Genomic DNA, 21228 nt, shown 5'->3' with positions numbered 1-21228 from the left:
AAAGCCGCCGCCGGCGTCGGTCACGGGGCGGCGCACCTTCTACTGCTCGTCGCCGACGCCTGCAAGGTGCCAGGCGTTCGTGCGGTGCAGGAACAGGAGGGCGGGGACGAGTAGCAAGGCGACGCGGTGGCACTAGCGAGATCGACGTCCGCTTCTGAAGAAAACGACACCAGCCACTTGACTGAATCTTTGAACTTACTGAATGTGACAAAGACAGTGCACTGCAGGTGTTCGACAGAAGGTTTTGGCTTTGAGATAAATTTTTCTGGAGCTGTAACTTGGTGAGATGACCACTCAATGCACCCAGAGGCTGCCTGATTTTACTTGGAATTTTTGGAGAAGGTTTGGAATGAATTTCACCAAATTTGGCAAATCTGGTCCAAACTTGCAGCAAGTGTAGTTTGAAAATTTTGAACTGAAGACCAGTGGATCTTCATGGTTCTAGGTTGAGGGTACAAAGGACTAGGAGGGAGAGTTGGTTTGGTGGCAAAAATCAAAACAGAAAAAGGAGTTCCTTTGTAAATCTCCAAGAGCTAGAGGAGAAGACAGAAATTTGTTTGAATAGAATTTAAATGGAAATAACCACATGGGGGGGTTCAACTTGCTGGATTTGATGCAAATCATGATCCAAAGGTGAGGAAGTGGATAGAAGAGAGCATTTGCACTAAGGCCATGGCAAGAAGGAATTGTTGAAAGTGGCAAAGGACTTTCCAAAAGCCATAGTGCAAAATTCAAAAAGATTTTCAAAAGTTATTTTCCCAAATGAAAAACATTTTGTCTTGAGTCCAAAAGAAAAGCAAGAACTTCCAAGACCAAAGGCAGATCTTGGGTGAATCCAAATAAAACTTTTGCCATAAAGAAAAGTATATGAGAGGGAGAGTTCTCTTGAAGAAAAATTTAAATCACTCCCCTCAAGTCAAAAAAAATCCTTTGAAAACAAATCCAAATAAAAACTTGGGTGTCACACTCGTCAGCCTCCTCGACCAGCTTCACGTCTCCAGCGAGCTGGCTGTGGACTTGGAGTCGGTCGGCTCCACCGACCCGATGCTTGTCGACTCCGACACGGCGTCGCTCGACGCTTACCCCTCCGACGTGGTAGTCTTCGACGACCCTCTCCCTCGAGCCGACAGTGGTAGCAGCGCTGTCACTGAGGTGCTGGTCATCAGCCACGTCGCCGACTCGGGCGAGAACGCCCACGATGCCCTACAAGCGGCGATGCATGACTTGTCCGTCCCCATCCCGGCTGATGCCGACGCCGAGACTCTGGAGGCACGCCGCCTCGCCCTCATCGCGGAGGGCCAGAAGATAGCCTCCATGAGACGCCTCATAGAGGCTCACCAGCGCGAAGTCGACCGCGCCACCTTTGGTACGCCGCCTCATGGCGGACCGAGCCGAGTCGGCGTCGTCATGAAGCGCGGCGCGGCCATCGCCAGCATGTTGGGGGCAGACCGCCCCGTCTACGCCACACCGCTCGAGAATTTGCGAGCCGCTCAGGCGGCCGCAGAAGAGCTGAACGGGCTGGGGGCTGATGAGCTCCCCTACATGAGGAGGCGCATCCAGCGGCTGATCAACGCGGCCGCAGAACGGCATGAAGCCGGTGCCTGCGCTGAGAGTTCTCCCCCACGCCGAGAACACGCCGCGACATCCCGGTCGCCGACTGCTAGCCGCAGCCGGACTCGAATCACCATCGAGCGGGACGCAGAAGGCCTCCCTCGAGCAGTGGAGCGCCAAGGTAATCCGCCTCCTCCCCCGCCTCGTGGGGAGAGATATCCCACCCCACCGCCTGTCATGCATCCGACTCTCGGTGGCCGACTAGGCCACCACGAAGGAGTCGGCGAGAACGACGCCCTCCACCGGATCGACCGCCTAGCACGATCCCTGGCGCTAGAAGAAGAAGACGATGTCGGCACGCCATGCTTTGGCCCCCGCATCCGCGACGAGCCCTTCCCCAAAGGGTTCTCGCTCCCCAGAGACACGCCCAAGTACAATGGCTCGGTGAAGCCGGAAGATTGGCTCATCGACTACTCTACCGCTGTCAGCATAGCGAACGGCAACAGGCGCGTAGCCGTGAAGTACGTCCCTCTCATGCTTCAAGGCACGGCGCGCACTTGGCTAAACAGCCTCAAGCCCTACAGCGTCAACAGCTGGCTGGACTTCACGGAAATCTTCGTCCGCAACTTCACCAACACGTACAAGCGGCCTCCAAAGCCCCGCCAGCTCTCCTTGTGCGTCCAAGGGCCCAGCGAATCGACTCACGACTACCTCACGCGGTGCGCCGAGCTCCGCAACTCCTGCGAGGGGGTGCACGAGGTTCAAGCCATCGAATACTTCACCGCCGGGTGCCGAGAGGGCACCCTCCTCAAGCACCGACTCCTCTGCGACGAACCGGCTACCCTCGACGAGCTGCTGGTCATAGCAGACAAGCATGCCACGGCCGACTCCTCGATGAAGACCGAGCTCCGAGTGGACGCCTCTGGGAAGGTGCTCGCTCCGGCTCCCAAGACGCCGGCTGGCGACTCCAATCGGCGCCCCTACCAGAACGACCACAAGCGCAAGGCCCCTATGCCGCCTTCCACCAGTCGGCAGGTGGCCACTGTCGAAGACGAGCAGCCCGAAGAGCGGCCCGCTCCCAAGAAGAAGTGTGGCAGGCCGGCTTGGCAGCCGGCCTTCTCTTACGAGCAGACTCTCGATGCCCCCTGCAAGTTCCACAGCGGCGCGAAGCCGTCCAACCACACGACCCGGAAGTGCCACTAGCTTACACGGATCTCCAAGGGTGAGGGGCTGGTGCCGCCTCCGCCTCCAGCCCCCCCAGCAGCCGGCTGCTCGACCAGCAGTCGGAGCCATTCAAGATGAGTTCCCAGATGAGCACGCCGCCTACGTCGTCTTCACGAGCCAGGTTGAGGACAAGCGCAGCCGACGCCGACAGCACCAAGAGGTCAACGCAGTCGCCTCCAGCAACCCCGAGTTCATGCATTGGTCCGAAAGGCCTATCAGCTGGAGCCGGGCTGATCACCCAGAGGTGATCCCGTCCCCTGGCTCCTACGCATTGGTGTTGGATGTCACCCTCGCGACGAAGAGGCGAGCTGCCCGATTCTCCCGCGTAATGATTGATGGCGGAAGCAGTATCAACATACTATACCGCGACACCATGGAGAAGTTGAACCTCAAGGCGAAGCAGCTCATGCCAAGCCGGACCGTGTTCCATGGCATCATACCCGGCCTGTCCTGTTCCCCAATCGGCAAGATCAAGATGGATGTTCTCTTCGGAGACAAGGATCACTTTCGCCGAGAAGCGATCTGGTTCGAGGTAGTGGACCTGGAAAGCCCTTACCACGCCTTGCTTGGCCGACCTGCCCTGGCCAAGTTCATGGCTGTGCCCCACTACGCCTACCTGAAGATGAAGATGCCGAGCTCGAAGGGGATCATCACAGTAGCCGGCGACTACAAGAAGTCCATCGAGTGCGCTGCAGCCAGCAGCCGGCTAGCTGAGTCCCTCGTGGTGGCAGAAGAGAAGAAGATGCTGGAGCGAGTTGTGGCCATGTCCCCCGACCCCAAGGAATATGATGCGCAAGGCTCCTTCCAGCCGGCCAAGGAGACGAAGAAGATACCTCTGACCCGGAGAACCCGGAGAGGTTTGCTGTCATTGGTGCAAACCTGGATAGTAAATAGGAAGGCGAGCTCGTCGACTTCCTCCGTGAGAATCGAGACATTTTTGCATGGTCCCCGAAGGACATGCCAGGTGTTCCGAAGGATTTCGCCGAGCACAAGTAACACGTCCGAGCGGACGCGAAACCAGTCAAGCAGCCTCTCCGCCGACTGTTGGAGGAGAAGAGAAGAATCGTAGGAGAAGAGATAGCCCGGCTCCTTGCCGCCGGCTTTATTATGGAAGTGTTTTTCCCAGAGTGGCTTGCCAACCCAGTCTTGGTGTTGAAGAAGAACAACAAATGGCGTATGTGTATAGACTACACTAGCCTCAACAAAGCCTGCCCCAAAGATCCGTTTGCCCTGCCACGGATTGATCAAGTGATAGACTCCACAGCTGGATGCGAGCTGTTGAGTTTCTAGGATGCCTACTCAGGATACCACCAGATCAAGTTGGACCCAGCCGACCGCCTGAAGACCGCCTTCATCATGCCCTTCGGAGCTTTCTGTTACCTAACTATGACATTCGGCCTGAGGAATGCCAGTGCCACTTTTCAGCGTTGCATGCAGAAATGCCTCCTCAAGCAACTCGGCAGAAATGCCCACTTCTACGTAGACGATATTGTGGTGAAGACGGAGAAGCACGACACCCTGCTAGAAGACCTCAAAGAAACATTTGCCAACTTGCGCCGATTCCAGATCAAGCTCAACCCCGAGAAATGTGTGTTCGGAGTACCAGCCGGCCAGCTTCTAGGCTTTCTGGTCTCCGAATGCGGCATTGAGTGCAACCCTGTGAAGATCAAGGCCATTGAGAGAATGGAGATTCCCACCAAGTTGCGAGACATGCAGAAGTTCACCGGGTGCATGGCCTCCCTAAACCGCTTCATCAGCCAGCTAGGAGAGAAGGCTCTCCCCCTGTACCGACTCATGAAGAAATCCACTCACTTCGAGTGGAATGACCAAGCAGACCAAGCCTTCCATGAGTTGATGAAGATGCTGACTACTCCACCTGTCCTGGCGGCGCCGACTGAGAAGGAGCCCATGCTCCTCTACATTGCCGCAACTAGCCGAGTGGTCAGTACAGTCATCGTGGTCCAGCGCCCAGAAGAAGGCCGAGCCCAGCTAGTCTAGAGGCCGGCATATTATTTAAGCGAAGTACTGTCCACCTCAAAGCAAAACTACCCGCACTACCAGAAGATGTGCTATGGAGTGTACTTCGCCGCCAAGAAGCTGAAGCCCTACTATCCAGAGCATCCCATCATGGTCGTGTGCACCGCCCCGCTCGCCGAGATCATAGGCAGCCGGGATGCATCCGGCCGGGTGGCTAAATGGGCCATTGCGCTGGCTCCTTACACAATCTTCTACCAGCCCCGCACCGCCATCAAGTCCCAAGCATTGGCCGACTTCCTCGTCGACTGGGCCGAGACCCAATACCTACCGCCGGCTCCCGACTCCACTCATTGGCGGATGCACTTCGACGGGTCCAAGATGCGCACCGGCTTGGGAGCCGGCATCGTCCTCACCTCTCCCAAAGGCGACAAGCTTAGATACACGCTGCAAATCCACTTTGCCGCCTCCAACAACGTGGCTGAGTACGAGGCGCTCATACACGGGCTCCGGGTAGCCAAAGAGCTCGGCATACGCCGGATCCTGTGCTATGGCGACTCAGACTTGGTGGACCAGCAGTCATCTGGCGACTGGGACGCCAAGGATGCAAACATGGCGAGCTATCGATTCCTCGTCCAGCAGATCAGTGGATACTTTGAAGGGTGCAAGTTCCTTCACGTGCCACGGGCCGACAACGACCAAGCAGATGCCCTGGCACGGATCGGCTCCACTCGACAGGCTATACCAACCGGTGTCTCTCTCCAGCGCCTCCTCAAACCGTCTATCAAGCCATCTCCAGAGTCGGACTCTATCTTCGTACCGCCCGCTCTTGATGCAGCCGGATCCGACTGGAGGAACCTAGCAGGCGGCTCGGGGACTTCGACAAGCGGCCCGGGGACTGCTGTAGTCGCACCCGGCTCGGGGACTTTAGAACCCGACCCGGGGACTGCAGCAGTCGGCCCGGGGACTGCAGCGACACAAGAAGTGGCGGCCGACTCCAACTCTCCACCACCCAACCCACCCACCCGGGTCACAGTGGCCGTACTGACAGTAGAAGAAGTCACAGCTCCATCATGGGCGCAGCCCATCCTCAACTTCCTAGTCAACAGAGAGCTGCCGACTGATGAGATCTCGGCAAGACTAGTGCAACACCGAGCCGGAGCATATGCAATAATAAACAGAGAACTTGTCAAGCGCAGCGTCACTGGAGTCTTCCAGCGCTGCGTCGAGCCAGAGAAGGGCGTAGCAATCCTCAAGGATATCCACCAAGGCGAATGCGGCCACCACGCAGCCTCAAGATCACTTGTGGCCAAAGCTTTCCGCCATGGTTTCTTCTGGCCGACTGCTTTGGAAGATGCCAAAGAGATAGTCAAATGCTGCAAAGGATGCCAAGTCTTCAGTTCCAAGCAACACCTGCCAGCTTCTGCACTCAAGACCATCCCCCTCACCTGACCCTTTGCCGTTTGGGGGCTGGACATGGTGGGCCCATTCAAGACAGCCCGCGGCGGCATGACACATCTGCTTGTCACCGTGGACAAATTTACCAAGTGGATCGAAGCAAAGCCGATCAAGAAGCTGAACGGGCCGACTGCCGTGACATTCATTGCCGACATCACTACTCGGTATGGCATGCCACACAACATCATCACCGACAATGGCACAAACTTTGCCAAGGGAGCACTGGCACGTTTCTGCGCGACACAGGGCATCCGACTGGACTTAGCGTCCGTTGCCCACCCGCAGTCAAACGGCCAGGTCGAGCGAGCAAACGGCCTCATCCTCTCCGGCATTAAGCCCCGACTGGTCGTACCACTGGAGCGTTCGGCCGGTTGCTGGCTCGATGAGCTGCCGGCTGTCCTCTGGAGTCTGCGTACTACCCCAAACAAGTCAACCGGCTTCATGCCATTCTTCCTTGTGTATGGTGCCGAGGCTGTCATCCCAACTGACATTGAGTTCGACTCGCCTCGGGTCACCATGTACACGGAGGCGGAGGCCAAGGAAGCGCGAGAAGACGGGGTCGACCTACTGGAAGAAGGCCCGGTCCACCATCTACCAGCAGGGTTTGCGCCGTTACCACAACCGGAAGGTCAAGCCAGGATCCTTCCAAGAGGGCGACCTTGTGCTCCGGCTGATCCAGTGAACAACCGGCCAACACAAGCTCTCGGCCCCTTGGGAAGGCCCTTTCGTCGTCAGCAAGGCACCAGGCAACGATTCCTACTACCTGATCGACGCACAGAAGCCAAGAGCACGCAAGAGGTATGATTCCGGCAAGGAGTCGGAACGACCATGGAACGCAAACCTCCTGAGAAGATTTTACAGTTGAAAGCAGTATGTATCATGCTACCTTTTTTGTATTAAGTATGAGACAAACGGGCCCCCCGAGGCGTACTTGGGGACTGCCCTCCTTTATCTATGAATGACGAGTGTCATATTCATGAATGTATTATTACATTTGATTTTCTGTCTGGCACCGGGTTCGACTAGTCGGCCCGGGGACTGGCCGCCTTAAGTTATATTAAAAGTTCTACCTAAAGTCAGACAAGTAGTGTGCCGGCACCCGAGCCCTCTCTTGTTGAAAGTCGCAGCTCGAAGAACCGACTGTCCGACTGGCAAGAGCCAAAGGCAGAAAGGATGCCCACACGAAAAACGGCTAAGGACTAACGAATTTATATAACACAAGCCGGCCTCCAACCACGCCTACTGGCTGCCAAGACAGCCGGCTGGCCGGCCTCCCAGTCACTTCGCTATAATCCAACAAAAGCTAGAGTACTTGCCCTCCCAAAAGGCCAAGCACTACTCCAGCCACAGACTGCGGAGCAGCTGTCCGGCTGGGAAGGCGGCAACCAAGGGAGGGCGGCAAAGGAAACAGCCGAAGGATGAAAAGCAAAGAACAAGGGAAAGCCAAACGCATGCATAATTATATTTACACATAAGGCCTTCAACAGGCCGGCACTCAATATAGTTCGAATACACCCCCAGTGGGTGGAATTGTGCAAACTTAACAAAGTACTGTTCCAAGAGTGGTAAAACAGGAAAGTAGAGGCAGCAGACTAGACTAAGGGCGCAGCAGGGGAGCCGGGCTGGTCGGTGGAGACGGCGGCGCCGGCTAGAGGAGTGGCCGGCTGGCGGGTCTCAGCTTGATCATCGCCGGCTGCAGGCGGTGCGCCTGCGCGTGCCTTGTTGCTGGAGGCACGGTCAAGCTGAGGCTGACCGGCCGCTCCACCATCTGGCGCGGGGTCTTCACCCTCCTCCTCCTCCTCCTCGCCCTCGTTCCTGGAGTCGATCTCCTCCGCCGAGTCCTCACCGTCTGCCGGGTTCAGCCCGAACCATTCCTCCGGCTGGACAACGCCATTATCGTCCACCTCAGGAGCAAAGGCGTTGGTGTCGGTGTAGTCGGCGATCGCCCAGGCTCGCTGGATGATAGCCGGCCGCGCCGGCTCCAGCTCCATGTCGGCCTCCTGCCGCCATGTGGCCAGCTGGTCCAGACTCAGCTCGGGATACCAGGCCTTGACGAACTCCAGCGCCCGCCTGGCGCCGGACCGAGCCGCAAAAGCCTTCCAGGCCACGAAGCGGCCGGCCGCCACCTCCAGCCAGTCGGCAGTCCGACTGGGGGTGCGGGGAATCACCTCACTAGGCCAGAGAGCGGCCAACACCTGCGCCCCAACACGCTGAAGCCGGCGGAGCATGCGGTGAGCCAGCTGGAGGTGGGCTTGAATCGCCAAGAGCTGTTCCTCCAGTGACCGGCGAGCGTTCGGCGCGATCTCGGCGCCAGCCTGCCTTTGTGCCTCGCGGTGGGCCTCGACGACCTGGTTGGCGGCAGTAGAGTAGCCAGGGAAGTACTCTGCGCAAGAAAGAAAGAGAAAGAAGAGAAAAACACCAAGTCAGAAAATGAACCAAACGGCAAGCGGCAAGCAAGGGACGAAGAAGAGGGCGGCCTACCGTCAACCAAGTCTTCGATCTGGCCGTAGCTGTTGATCAACGACTGTCTCGCCTTGGCCTAGTTTGCCGCCTCTGTCTCATATTCGGCTTGGAGGGCGGCTTCACTGTCCCGCACCGCCTTCAGGGCCGCCTTGTGGCTCTCCTCCTGGTCGGCCAGCCTCTTGGCCAGGAGGTCACGCTCCTGGGCCAAGGCGTCAAACTCGGCCTCCTTAGCGCGGAGGGCGGCCTGAGTCCCATCCAGCTGCTCCCTTTGTTTGGCGTTGGCCGCTGCAGGCATGGCAGAAAACAAAGAAGCAATAAGGAAGAAGTCGTCAAGGAAGATCCGACCCGACTGCTCAGTAGTCGGCCCGAATCTCGGGGACTACACCCAGTGGGTCCGCTGACGCGCCCCCACATGAGAAGAAAGACGAAGTACTTACCCCGGCTATCAGATAGATCAGCATTCTTCTGGGCCAGCTCCCGAGCCTGGGAGTTGAAGGCGGCCGCGCGGAGGTTGTGGTAGTCCTGCAAGTCAGGCAGAGAAGCGAATGAGAACAAGATAGCAAACAAAGCCAGCTAAGAAGTTCCAAGCCGCCTGCTCAGCAGCCGACTCGGAACTCGGGGACTACACCCAGTGGGTGCGCTGACGCGCCCCCACGGAAGAAACCAAGATCAAAAAAGCAAAAACGGGAAGACTAACCCGAATGGCCTCTCGCGTCGCAAGGAACTCGTCATTATATTTCCTCAGCGCCGCAGCGTGGGACTGAAGCCGGTTCCGGACATCCTGCGCCGCCACGTTCACCACGGCCATCCCTCCACCCGGCGTCCACCCCGAGCTGGCGCTGGCCGCCTCCACGCCCCGGGCCGATGAGCCGGAGCCCACGGCCTTCTGCGGGTCTGAAGCGGCCTTCCCCGCGCGCTGGCGCGATGGCGACTGGACCACCAGGTCCGTCCTCGCGGCCGGCTCACCCCCAGCCGATTGCGCAGGCGGCACGTTAGGCGGGCTGCCTTGAGCCGCCCCAGTCGGCGAGGCCGGTGCCACCTCCCTCTCCGGGATGACGACGTCGACCTCCCTCTCCAAAGCCGGCTGGTCGCCGCCGGCTTCCTCCGGCGGGGGCTCCGGGACCTCGGGCGCCGCGACACGCAGAGGGGTGACGAGCAAGGCCCCCTTCGCTGTCGCCGCGGCCGCAGCCTCCGCTTGGGCCTTGGCCGCCGTGTCAGCACGCGCCTTCGCCGACTCCTCCTCCTCCTGTGCCGCCTTGGCGGCAGCCGCCCTCAACTCCTTCGCCTGCCGCTCCTCCCGCGCCTCCCGCGCGTTTTGCTCCGTCGCCGCCTGAAGCTCGGCGCGGGGGTCCACGCGGCGGGTGCTCCCGGATCCTCCCGGCGATCCAACGACGGAGGCGGCAGCAACCCGCTCAAGAGAAAGCGGAGACCTGAGTTTTGAGAAAGGGCAAGGATTCAGAAATCTACAAAGAAAAAAGAGTGCGCAAAAGAATGTACACTTACGCCGACACCGTCTGCGGCTGCTTCACCACCTTGCGGAAGCGGGCCGCCTTCGCGGCCGCCTCATCTCGTCTGGTCGCTGCCGCCCCACCCTTGGGCTTTTTCGGCCGACTGCCAAACTAGCCCGACGCAGCCCGGCGCTTCTGCCCGCCGCCCCGAGCAGGCGGAGCGGCGGAGGAACCCCCGCCGTTGCTGGACGCCGGCTGGCGGCGCGGGACAATCTCCGCCTCGTCGTCATCCGGCCAGTCGACGAAGCTAGCTCCAAGCCCGGAGCCGCCTGCTTCGCCGCCGGCTTCGCCGCCACCAAGTCGTGGTCCTCCAGGTCATGCTCCGCCCGGTCGGGGAGAAATCGGCGCTCCGCCCCCGACTCGGCTGTAGGTCGAAGGAGAGGGCTCCGCCAAGACGTGCCGACTGGTCAGAGTTGGCCAAGAGGAACTCGGCGACAAAACTAAGAGAAGAAAGGGAAAAAGAGAACATACCATAGGCGGAGGATGTGCGCGGGAGTATGGCTCCTTGCCAAACCGCCACTCTGTGGAGAGCTTGCAGTTCGCAAGGTAATTCACCATATGAGCGACCTCGTCGTGCGGCATGTCCTTGGTGCACAGCCGACTCTGATCGAGTTGGCCGCTCATCTGGCAGATCAGGTGAGGGCGGCTTTGAAGCGGAAGCACCCGGCGCGCGACGAAGGCGGCCAGCAAGTCGGACCCAGTCAGGCCCTCCCACTGGATCATCACCCGGAGTTGGGCGACGGCCGCGGCTCCAGCCTTCTACAGCGTCACGGCCCGATAGGACCACTGGGGCCACCTCCCAGCCGGCGGGCCGGCTACATAAGCCGGCAAGTTGACGTAGTCGCCTTGCGGGGCGACGTTCTTCATGTAGAAATATGACTTCTGCCAGAGCTTCACCGACTGGATCAGCGTGATGACGGGGAAGGGGTTGTCTGCCGCCGGCCTCCGCATCGGGATGAAGGCGCCGCTCTGAGCCGGCACGCCCTGCATGCGGGTGCCGAGCTTAGATTGGAAGAACTCCCCCCAGAGCTCGAGGGTGGGGAGAACGCCAAGAAAGCCTTCGCACAGGGTGACGAAGGCGGACAGCAGCACCACCGTGTTCGGAGTGAAGTGGTGCGGCTGGAGTTGATAGAAGTTGAGGAAGGAGCGGAAGAAGGCGCTCGCTGGCAAGCCGAGGCCGCGCAGGAAATGCGAGCGGAAGACTACCCGCTCGCCCTCCTCCGGCGTCGGCGTGATCTCCTTCCCCGGCGCGAGACGGACCCGCACTTGGTCCTTGCCGGGCAACCGCCGTGTCTTGCGGAGGAACTCGATGTGGTCCATATGGACGAGGGAGCCGTCCCAGTCCCCGCCGTACTGCATGTTGGCGAGAAGCTAACAAGGAAGAGTGCGGCGGCGGAGAAAGCATGGCCCTGCAGCGGCAAAGCTGCGGGGCGGAGTAAAGATTGGTGGGACGGCGCGGCGGCGAGGCGCTGCTGCGAGGGAAAGCAGGAGGAAGAAGATGACGGAGAGGAGTGTGCGAGCGTATGCCGTTTCCCCTCCTCCCCCTACTTATAGCCTCGTGCGGCGAAGCCGAGGAGGCGAGACGTGGGGAGGAACATGGGATTAACTGCGCCCACTCCCCCACGGCCCGCGATTATTACGCCCTAACGGCGTGCGGAAACCGCCGCCGGAAGACGTGCGGACACCTCTGGGCCACAGAGGATCCGCGTGTGGGCCTAGGCGTAGGAGTGGTGGGCCCTCGGCCTGCGGTGACGTCTTGTCGCGCGCGTGGGTTGGCAGGCTCTTTTCAGCCGAAGGATGCCATGTTGTTCGCAGGCGGTGAGCGGCCGGCCCGCGGCCCGGCGCACGCGCCAACAAACTCCCGCCTTCCGACTTCAGAAATTTGCGCCAAAGATGGCGCGCCCAACCGAAGCTGGCTCCCAGCTGCTGGCTCATCAAGACAAGAAGCTGACCGAGCTTCTCGACCTCCTCAGCCTCGAAGCCCAACCAGCTTCGGGGACTACTATCAGAGTAAATGGCCACGGGTAGCCTAACCGACTCCCCCGGCTCTTCGAAAAATTATCAGGCCATTCGAGCCTTCAAGCATACAAAGCATAGGGCCGCCTTCCCCCGGCCGGCTATCCCCAGGGCCGACTCCCAGAAGGCGACCCGGCCTCAGAAACCTTCCCCAAGAAAGATAGGAGATGGCCGACTCCATGCAGCCGGCCCCAAGAGGACCGACTCCAGGAAGTCGGCCATGAAGAAAGCCGACTCCCAGAAGCCGGCCAAGACTGCACCCACTAAGACTGTATCCACATAACGGCGATAGGACGGGGTGTGGCCGCAGTACAGCCCACTACCCCCGAATCCCGAAACAGGCATGGCCACAGGGCGCCGTACGGGCCAGCCATACCCCGTCCGGCGCGGCACTGTAGCCATGTTGGCCTCGATGTCACCCACGACAGGCGCCAGTATGACCCGCGGGCGGCGGGCCCCTTTAGCCAGAGAGACACTCGAAGGCGGCTCGGCCTCCCCTAGTCGGCCAGGGGCGTGGCTGGCTCCCAATAGCTGGCTACCTCCCTCCCTCGAAACATGTGCCTCATTAAGGAGACAAGACGAGGTAAGGCTACAGTGAGAGCCCGCAAGGCGGCGGCACTATAGCCACGCTTACCTCGACAAAGCCCTCGTCATCAGAGGCGAGGCGACAGTAACCAGCCGCCGACAAAGCCCCCAAGCGGTGGGGCCGGCCTGTCGGCCAAGAGGCCGGCAGCCGGCGGGACCCACCAGTCGGCGGAGGAGCCGGCGAGCATAGACACTGACGGCTGGGACCCGCGCCCAGCCGGATTACCATTGTACCCTTGGGGGGGTAGGCCTATATAAACCCACCGGGACACCCATGCAAAGGGTTGATCTCATAGTGTTTCACACACCACATAGGGATAAAAAGGAGAGCTAGCCTTGCCCTTCTTCTTCCTCTAGCCAAACAGCCCGAGGAGCACTTGTAGCTACTTGTACTGATCTAGTGATCATGCGGAGACCCCGCAGAGCAGGACTAGGGGTGTTATCTCCACGGAGAGCTCCGAACCTGGGTAAGATCCGCCGGCGTGCATGTCTTCGCCTTATCCCGTTTCTAGGCACCGGCGATGTCTTACTGGCTCCCGCAATGAGAAGCCACCCATTGGCATATGTCGCACCTACCACCCGACACTTGGTGAGCTGGTGAAGGTTTCCAACCCTTGCTATGGAGGTGGCTAGTCCTATTTATAGAGGCCTGGGTCCTCTTCCAAAATATTGAGCGGGAAGGGATCCCACAACGGCCGAGTTTGAAGGAGGACAGCTAGTACAGCTTATCCTTACAAAAGTAGTCTTCGCCTGCCAAAGACTCTGGTGGTGACGCCGTCTTGGGCTCCACGGTGATCTTCGTCCTGCTTGTCTTGGTCTCGTTGCACCGATATGGAAACCTTTGCCTGATGCCTCGGGACTCCTCGCCTGCACTTGCCCCTTTAGCACCAAAGAGGAAACAAAGACACTGCGCGCGGGGGCGCCCGCCTGGAGCCCGCCTGGTTGTGGTCATCATGGCTTGCGTCATTGGAACCTCGCGAGGTTCGCCTTGCCTTGATCTCTCCGCCCCTCGCGAGCTAGCTTGGTGAAGATGCTCCCGAGGAGGTGTTGTGCCGTCCGCCTCGCGAGGCTTGGACCCTCGCGAGGGTCTCGAGCATTTGTTGGTGAAGACGGGCCGTACTGGGCCACGAGTGGAGCCACGCCGTGGGCCGCAGGCAGGCAAGTCTGGGAACCCCCATTCCCAGAATGCCGACACCTTTCTTGCCCTCCAACTGCTTTTTTGCTTGGCCGAGCACCTCCTCGGCCCGCTCCAGCCTCTGCTTCAGTCCAGAGACTTCGGCAGCATGAGAGGTCGCAGCCAGCAACAACGCCTACTTATTCCCATAAACATGTCTGGTTAGTTTCCTGCGAAAATTATTTGATCCTGTGTCCGGTTTTTCTTTCTGAACACTGGACAGAATCTGAGGGGCTACTGTCTATACTGGGACATTCTTTTCACACAATTGGGTTGCTTGCCTCAAAGCCTGTTAGAAGGCTTGTGCAGGCTTCGGTCAGTCCACTTTTCGCAGACTGAATCTTCTCAATCACCGTACCAATGAGGGCATGGTGTTCCTCAACAATGGAAGCACTTGGCAGCACTTCCAGTAGAATATCCGTCGCCTCTGATTGGACAGAGGTCACCAGCAGAATGGGCACACCTCCTTCTTTCGAAGTAGGCTGTTTGCCGGATTCCGGAGCCGTATAGGACTTCGGGACCGTATTCAGCTGGGGGCCGAATTGGGTATGGCCCCCATCGCCAGTCTCCATGGGGATTTCCTCCCCCATATGTCCGCCGGCCGAGGTTTCACCCTCGGGCGTGGTAACCCACAAGTATAGGGGATCGCAACAGTTTTCGAGGGTAGAGTATTGAACCCAAATTTATTGATTCGACACAAGGGGAGCCAAAGAATATTCTCAAGTATTAGCAGTTGAGTTGTCAATTCAACCACACCTGGATAACTTAGTATCTGCAGCAAAGTATTTAGTAGCAAAGTAATATGGAAGTAACGGTAACGGTAGCAAAAGTAATATTTTTGGGTTTTGTAGTGATTGTAACAGTAGCAACGGAAAAGTAAATAAGCTAAGAACAATATGTGAAAAGCTCATAGGCATTGGATCGGTGATGGAGAATTATGCCGGATGCGGTTCATCATGTAACAATCATAACATAGGGTGACACAGAACTAGCTCCAATTCATCAATGTAATGTAGGCATGTATTCCGAATATAGTCATACGTGCTTATGGAAAAGAACTTGCATGACATCTTTTGTCCTACCCTCCCGTGGCAGCGGGGTCCTAATGGAAACTAAGGGATATTAAGGCCTCCTTTTAATAGAGTACCGGACCAAAGCCTGAACATATAGTGAATACATGAACTCCTCAAACTACGGTCATCACCGGGAGTGGTCCCGATTATTGTCACTTCGGGGTTGCCAGATCATAGCACATAGTAGGTGACTATAGACTTGCAAGATAGGATCAAGAACTCACATATATTCATGAAAACATAATAGGTTCAGATCTAAAATCATGGCACTCGGGCCCTAGTGAAAAGCATTAAGCATAGCAAAGTCATAGCAACATCAATCTCAGAACATAGTGGATACTAGGGATCAAACCGTAATAAAACTAACTCGATTACATGATAAATCTCATCCAACCCATCACCGTCCAGCAAGCCTACAATGGAATTACTCACGCACGGCGGTGAGCATCATGAAATTGGTGATGGAGGATGGTTGATGATGACGACGGCGACGGATTCCCCTCTCCGGACGCGCCCAGGGGGTAGGCGCACCCCCCACCCTCGTGGACAGGTGGAGGCCCCCCTGACGTGGATTCTTCTTCCAGTATTTTTAATATTTTCCAAAAATATGTTCCGTGGAGTTTCATGTCATTCCGAGAACTTTTGTTTCTGCACATAAATAACACCATGGCAATTCTGCTGAACAGTGTCAGTCTGGGTTAGTTCCATTCAAATCATGCAAGTTAGAGTCCTAAACAAGGGCAAAAGTGTTTGGAAAAGTAGATACGACGGAGACGTATCAACTCCCCCAAGCTTAAACCTTTGCTTGTCCTCAAGCAATTCAGTTGACAAACTGAAAGTGATAAAGAAAAGCTTTTACAAACTCTGTTTGCTCCTGTTGTTGTAAATATGTAAAGCCAGCATTCAAGTTTTCAACAAAGATTATGACTAACAACATTCACAATAACTCTTAGGTCTCATGTTCACTCATGTAAATGGCATAATCAAGTAGCGAGCAATAATAATAAATCTCGGATGACAACACTTTCTCAAAACAATCATGATATGATATAACAAGATGGTATCTCGCTAGCCCTTTCTGAGACCGCAAAACATAAATGCAGAGCACCTTTAAAGATCAAGGACTGACTAAACGTTGTAATTCATGGTAAAAGAGATCCAGTCATAGTCATACCCAATATAAATTAATAGTAATGGATGCAAATGATAGCAGCGCTCTCCAGCTAGTGCTTTTTAATAAGAGGGTGATGACTCAACATAAAAGTAAAATAGATAAGCCCTTCGCAGAGGGAAGCAGGGATTTGTAGAGGTGCCAGAGCTCGGTTTTAAAGCAGAGATAAATAATATTTTCAGCGGCATACTTTCATTGTCAACATAACAACCAAGAGATGGCGATATCTTCCATGCTACACACATTATAGGCGGTTCCCAAACAGAATGGTAAAGTTTATACTCCCCCTCCACCAACAAGCATCAATCCATGGCTTGCTCGAAACAACGAGTGCCTCCAACTAGCAACAATCCCAGGGGGAGTTTTGTTTGCAATTATTTTGATTTAGTTTGCATAAAGCATGGGACTGGGCATCCCGGTGACCAGCCATTTTCTCGTGAATGAGGAGCGGAGTCCACTCCTCTTGAGAATAACCCGCCTAGCATGGAAGATACGGACAACCCTAGTTGATACATGAGCTATTCGAGCATACAAAACAGAATGTCATTTGAAGGTTTAGAGTTTGGCACATACAGATTTACTTGGAATGGCAGGTAGATACCGCATATGGGAAGGTATGGTGGACTCATATGGGATAACTTTGGGGTTTAAGGGATTGGATGCACAAGCAGTATTCCCGCTTAGTACAAGTGAAGGCTAGCAAAAGACTGGGAAGCGACCAACTAGAGAGCGACAACAGTCAAGAACATGCATTAAAGTTAATAAACATTGAGTACAAGCATGAGTAGGATATAATCCACCATGAACATAAATATCGTGAAGGCTATGTTGATTTGTTTCAACTACATGCGTGAACATGTGCCAAGTCGAGTCACTTAAATCATTCAAAGGAGGATACCACCCCACTATACCACATCACAACCATTTTAATAGCATGTTGGCACGCAAGGTAAACCATTATAACTCATAGCTAATCAAGCATGGCATAAGAAACTATAATCTCTAATTGTCATTGCGAACATGTTTATTCATAATAGGCTGAATCAGGAACGATGAACTAATCATATTTACAAAAACATGAGAGGTCGAGTTCATACCAGCTTCTCTCATCTCACTCAGTCCATCATATATCGTCATAATTGCCTTTCACTTGCACGACCGAACAATGTGAAAATAATAAAAGTGCATGTGCATTGGACTAAGCTGGAATCTGCGAGCATTGAATAAACAGGAGAAGACAAGGCAATATGGGCTCTTGGTTAAATCAACAATAATGCATATAAGAGCCACTTCAACAATTTCCTTATGGTCTTCTCCTATCGACCCCCAAAGAAATGAAAAGAAATAAAACTATTTACACGGGAAAGCTCCCAACAAGCAAAAGAAGAACGGGAAATCTTTTTGGGTTTTCTTTTTAATTATTACTAAAGCAAGCAAAGTAAAGTAACTAAAAGCTACTACTAATTTTTTTGGTTTTTCTTAAGATTTATTAAACACACAAGAAGAAAGCAAGAAAAAGGAAAATAAACTAGCATGGATACTACAGTGAAAGAGTATGAGCACCGACATCTAGCAATGAGTGTGTGTGAACATAAATGTAATGTCGGTGGGAAATACGTACTCCCCCAAGCTTAGGCTTTTGGCCTAAGTTGGTTTATTGCCACGGATGGCCTGGCGGATATCCGTAGTTGTAACTGGGGTCGTACTGAGATGTAGAAGACTCTGATTGCCACTGGTTGGCAATCGTCTCCGGATCCCACTGGTAATTAGACTGTCGTGGAGGTTCAAATTGTGGTTCCGGCTCCGTGGCTGGTGTAGGGTTCCAGTAGGCGTGAATGGCCACCAGCGGAACAAGATACGGACCTACAGATAAATCAAACAAGGAAGGAGCAGGCAAGGTAATTGTCTCAGGGTGATGTTTATCAAAGAACAATTTGTATTTAGGCGCCCCTTCCCTATTCTTAACAATAAAGTCATGCGCCACCATACTCTTATAATCTAAATACGCAGTGGGCAGCAATTTTTCTTCTTTTTCATAGTGCCTAATAGGTATGTTATAGTGTGCAGCAAGGCGTGAAGCATAAATACCTCCAAAGAAGGGGCCCTTTGTACGGTTCAAACTTAACCGTTTAGCAATAATACCGCCCATACTAACAGTGTTATCGCAGAATAAACCATGGAACAAAATGATAATATCAGGAACACTAAGGTTTCCATAGTTTCCGCGACCAATTAAGCAACGACTAGCAAATATGGCAAAGTAGCTTAAAACAGGAAATGTATGCTAGTGATTCTTGCATCGGAAACCTTCCTAGTTTCCCCTACAGTAATAGTGTCAATAAACCCGTCCACATCTTTACGATGTGGTTCCTCTAAACTACCCTCGAAAGGTATTTTTCAAACCCTACAAAATTCATATAATGATATCTTCTTAACCACATCATATAAATGAAACTCTACTGAAGGAGGTGATTCCTTAGGATAATAGTAGAAGTTTTGCACAAAAGAATTGGTGAGTAAGAGATATTGTTCGCGTTGGTCGCGGAGGAAGTCGGTGAGGCCTGCATTCTCAGCCAATTCATAAAAATCATCATAAATCCTGGCTGCTCTCAAGAAATCATTGGAAGGCCATTCACACGGCCGAACCTCCGCGGTGCGAGGCAGATTATATTTGGGCCTCTCTGCTTCTTCACTTTGCTTTTCCTTCGAGCTTCAGCTCGATGAGCCCCTCAAAAATCTCTTCATTATTTTGTGAAAATTTCTGAAATTTTTAGTGACTTCAAATAAAAATGAGCCAAGCTCAACAAAATTGATAGCAACTACTCCTACAAGTGCCTAGAGCCTATATCATGTATTAGAACTACTTGGAACCATATACATTTGACATGCAAGCTCAAGAACATGGTCACCTAGGCAGCACAAATTTGCAATGAATAGAGCACTAGAACAAAAACTAATTGGACCAATGGAGGAGTCACATACCAAGGAACAATCTCCCCAAGCAGTTTTGTGAGAGGTGCTTTGAGCAAGGAGATCGAAAATCGCCGCAAAATGAGCTAGAACTCATGCTTGAGCTGGATGGTGATTTTTTTGGGAGGAATAAGAAGTGTGTGGGTGCAGGAATAAGTGGAGGGGAGCCACCATGGGCCCACGAGGCAGGGGGTGCGCCCTGTAGGGGTGGGCGCGCCCTGGACCCTCGTGGCCAGGTGCTTGCTCCCCCTGCTGTGTTCTCAGTGCCATATATTCTCAAATATTCCAGAAAAAATCATATTAAATTGGCAGGGCAGTTGGAGAACTTTTATTTTCGGGGTATTTTTATATTGCACGGATAAATCAGAAAACTGACAGAAAAGTACTATTTTTGCATTATTTCAACTAAATAACAGAAAGTAAAAGGAGGGTACAGAAGGTTGTGCTTTCTAACTTCATCCATCTCATGCTCATCAAAAGGAATCCACTAACAAGGTTGATCAGGTCTTGTTAACAAACTCATTCCGAATAACATGGAACCGGAGAAATTTTGAATAACACTATGTTACCTCAACGGGGATATGCACATCCCCAATAATAAGAATATCATATTTCTTTTTGACAGTAGGAAGAGGAAATTCAAAACCTCCAAAAATAATCGATGGAATTTTTCCAATAGAATTGATACTGTGGACCGAGGTTGTTTCCTCGGAAAGTGTACCATATGCTCATTACCATTAACATGAAAAGTGACATTGCCTTTGTTGCAATCAATAACAGCCCCTGCAGTATTCAAAAAGGGTCTTCCAAGAATAATAGACATACTATCGTCCTCAGGAATATCAAGAATAACAAAGTCTGTTAAAATAGTAACATTTGCAACCACAACAGGCACATCCTCACAAATACCGACAGGTATAGCAGTTGATTTATCAGCCATTTGCAAAGATATTTAAGTAGGTGTCAACTTATTCAAATCATGTCTACGATATAAAGAGAGAGGCATAACACTAACACCGGCTCCAAGATCACATAAAGCAGTTTTAACATAGTTTCTTTTAATGGAGCATGGTATAGTTGGTACTCCAGGATCTCCAAGTTTCTTTGGTATTCCACCCTTAAAAGTCTAATTAGCAAGCATGGTGGAAATTTCAGCTTCTGATATCTTTCTTTTATTAGTAACAATTTCTTTCATATACTTAGCATCAGGATTCATTTTGAGCATATCAGTTAATCGCATACGCAAAAAGATAGGTCTAATCATTTCAGCAAAGCGCTCAAAATCCTCATCATCCTTTTTCTTGGATGGTTTGGGAGGAAAAGGCATGGGTTTCTGAACCCACGGTTCTCTTTCTTTACCATGTTTCCTAGCAACAAAGTCCCTCTTATCATAACGTTGATTCTTTGATTGTGGGTTATCAAGATCAACAGCAGGTTCAATTTCTACTTCATTGTCATTGCTAGGTTGAGCATCATCATGAACATTATCATTAACATTTTCACTAGGTTCATGTTCATTACCAGATTGTGTTTCAGCATCAGAGATAGAAATATCATTTGGATTCTCAGGTGGTTCAGTAATAGGTTCACTAGAAGCATGCAAAGTCCTATCATTTTTCTATTTCTTCTTTTTAGAAGGACTAGGTGCATCTATATTATTTCTCTGAGAATCTTGCTCAATTCTCTTAGGATGGCCTTCAGGATACAAAGGTTCCTGAGTCATTTTACCAGTTCTAGTAGCCACTCTAACGGCATAATCGTTATTCTTATTATTCAATTCATTGAGCAAATCATTCTGAGCTTTAAGTACTTGTTCTACTTGAGTGGTAACCATAGAAGCATGTTTACTAATGAGTTTAAGTTCACCTTTAACTCTAGACATATAATCACCCAAGTGTTCAAGCGTATCGGAATTGTATTTCAATTGTCTACCAAAATAAGCATTGAAGTTTTCTTGTTTGACAATAAAATTATCAAACTCTTCTAAGCATTGTCTAGCAGACTGATAGTGAGGAATATCACCTTCATCAAATCTATAGAGAGAATTTACCTTTACTACCT

Source organism: Aegilops tauschii, chromosome 2 (genome assembly GCF_002575655.3).
Source record: "Aegilops tauschii subsp. strangulata cultivar AL8/78 chromosome 2, Aet v6.0, whole genome shotgun sequence".
NCBI classification, from domain to species: domain Eukaryota; kingdom Viridiplantae; phylum Streptophyta; class Magnoliopsida; order Poales; family Poaceae; genus Aegilops; species Aegilops tauschii.
Note: the sequence above shows the minus strand (reverse complement) of the source record.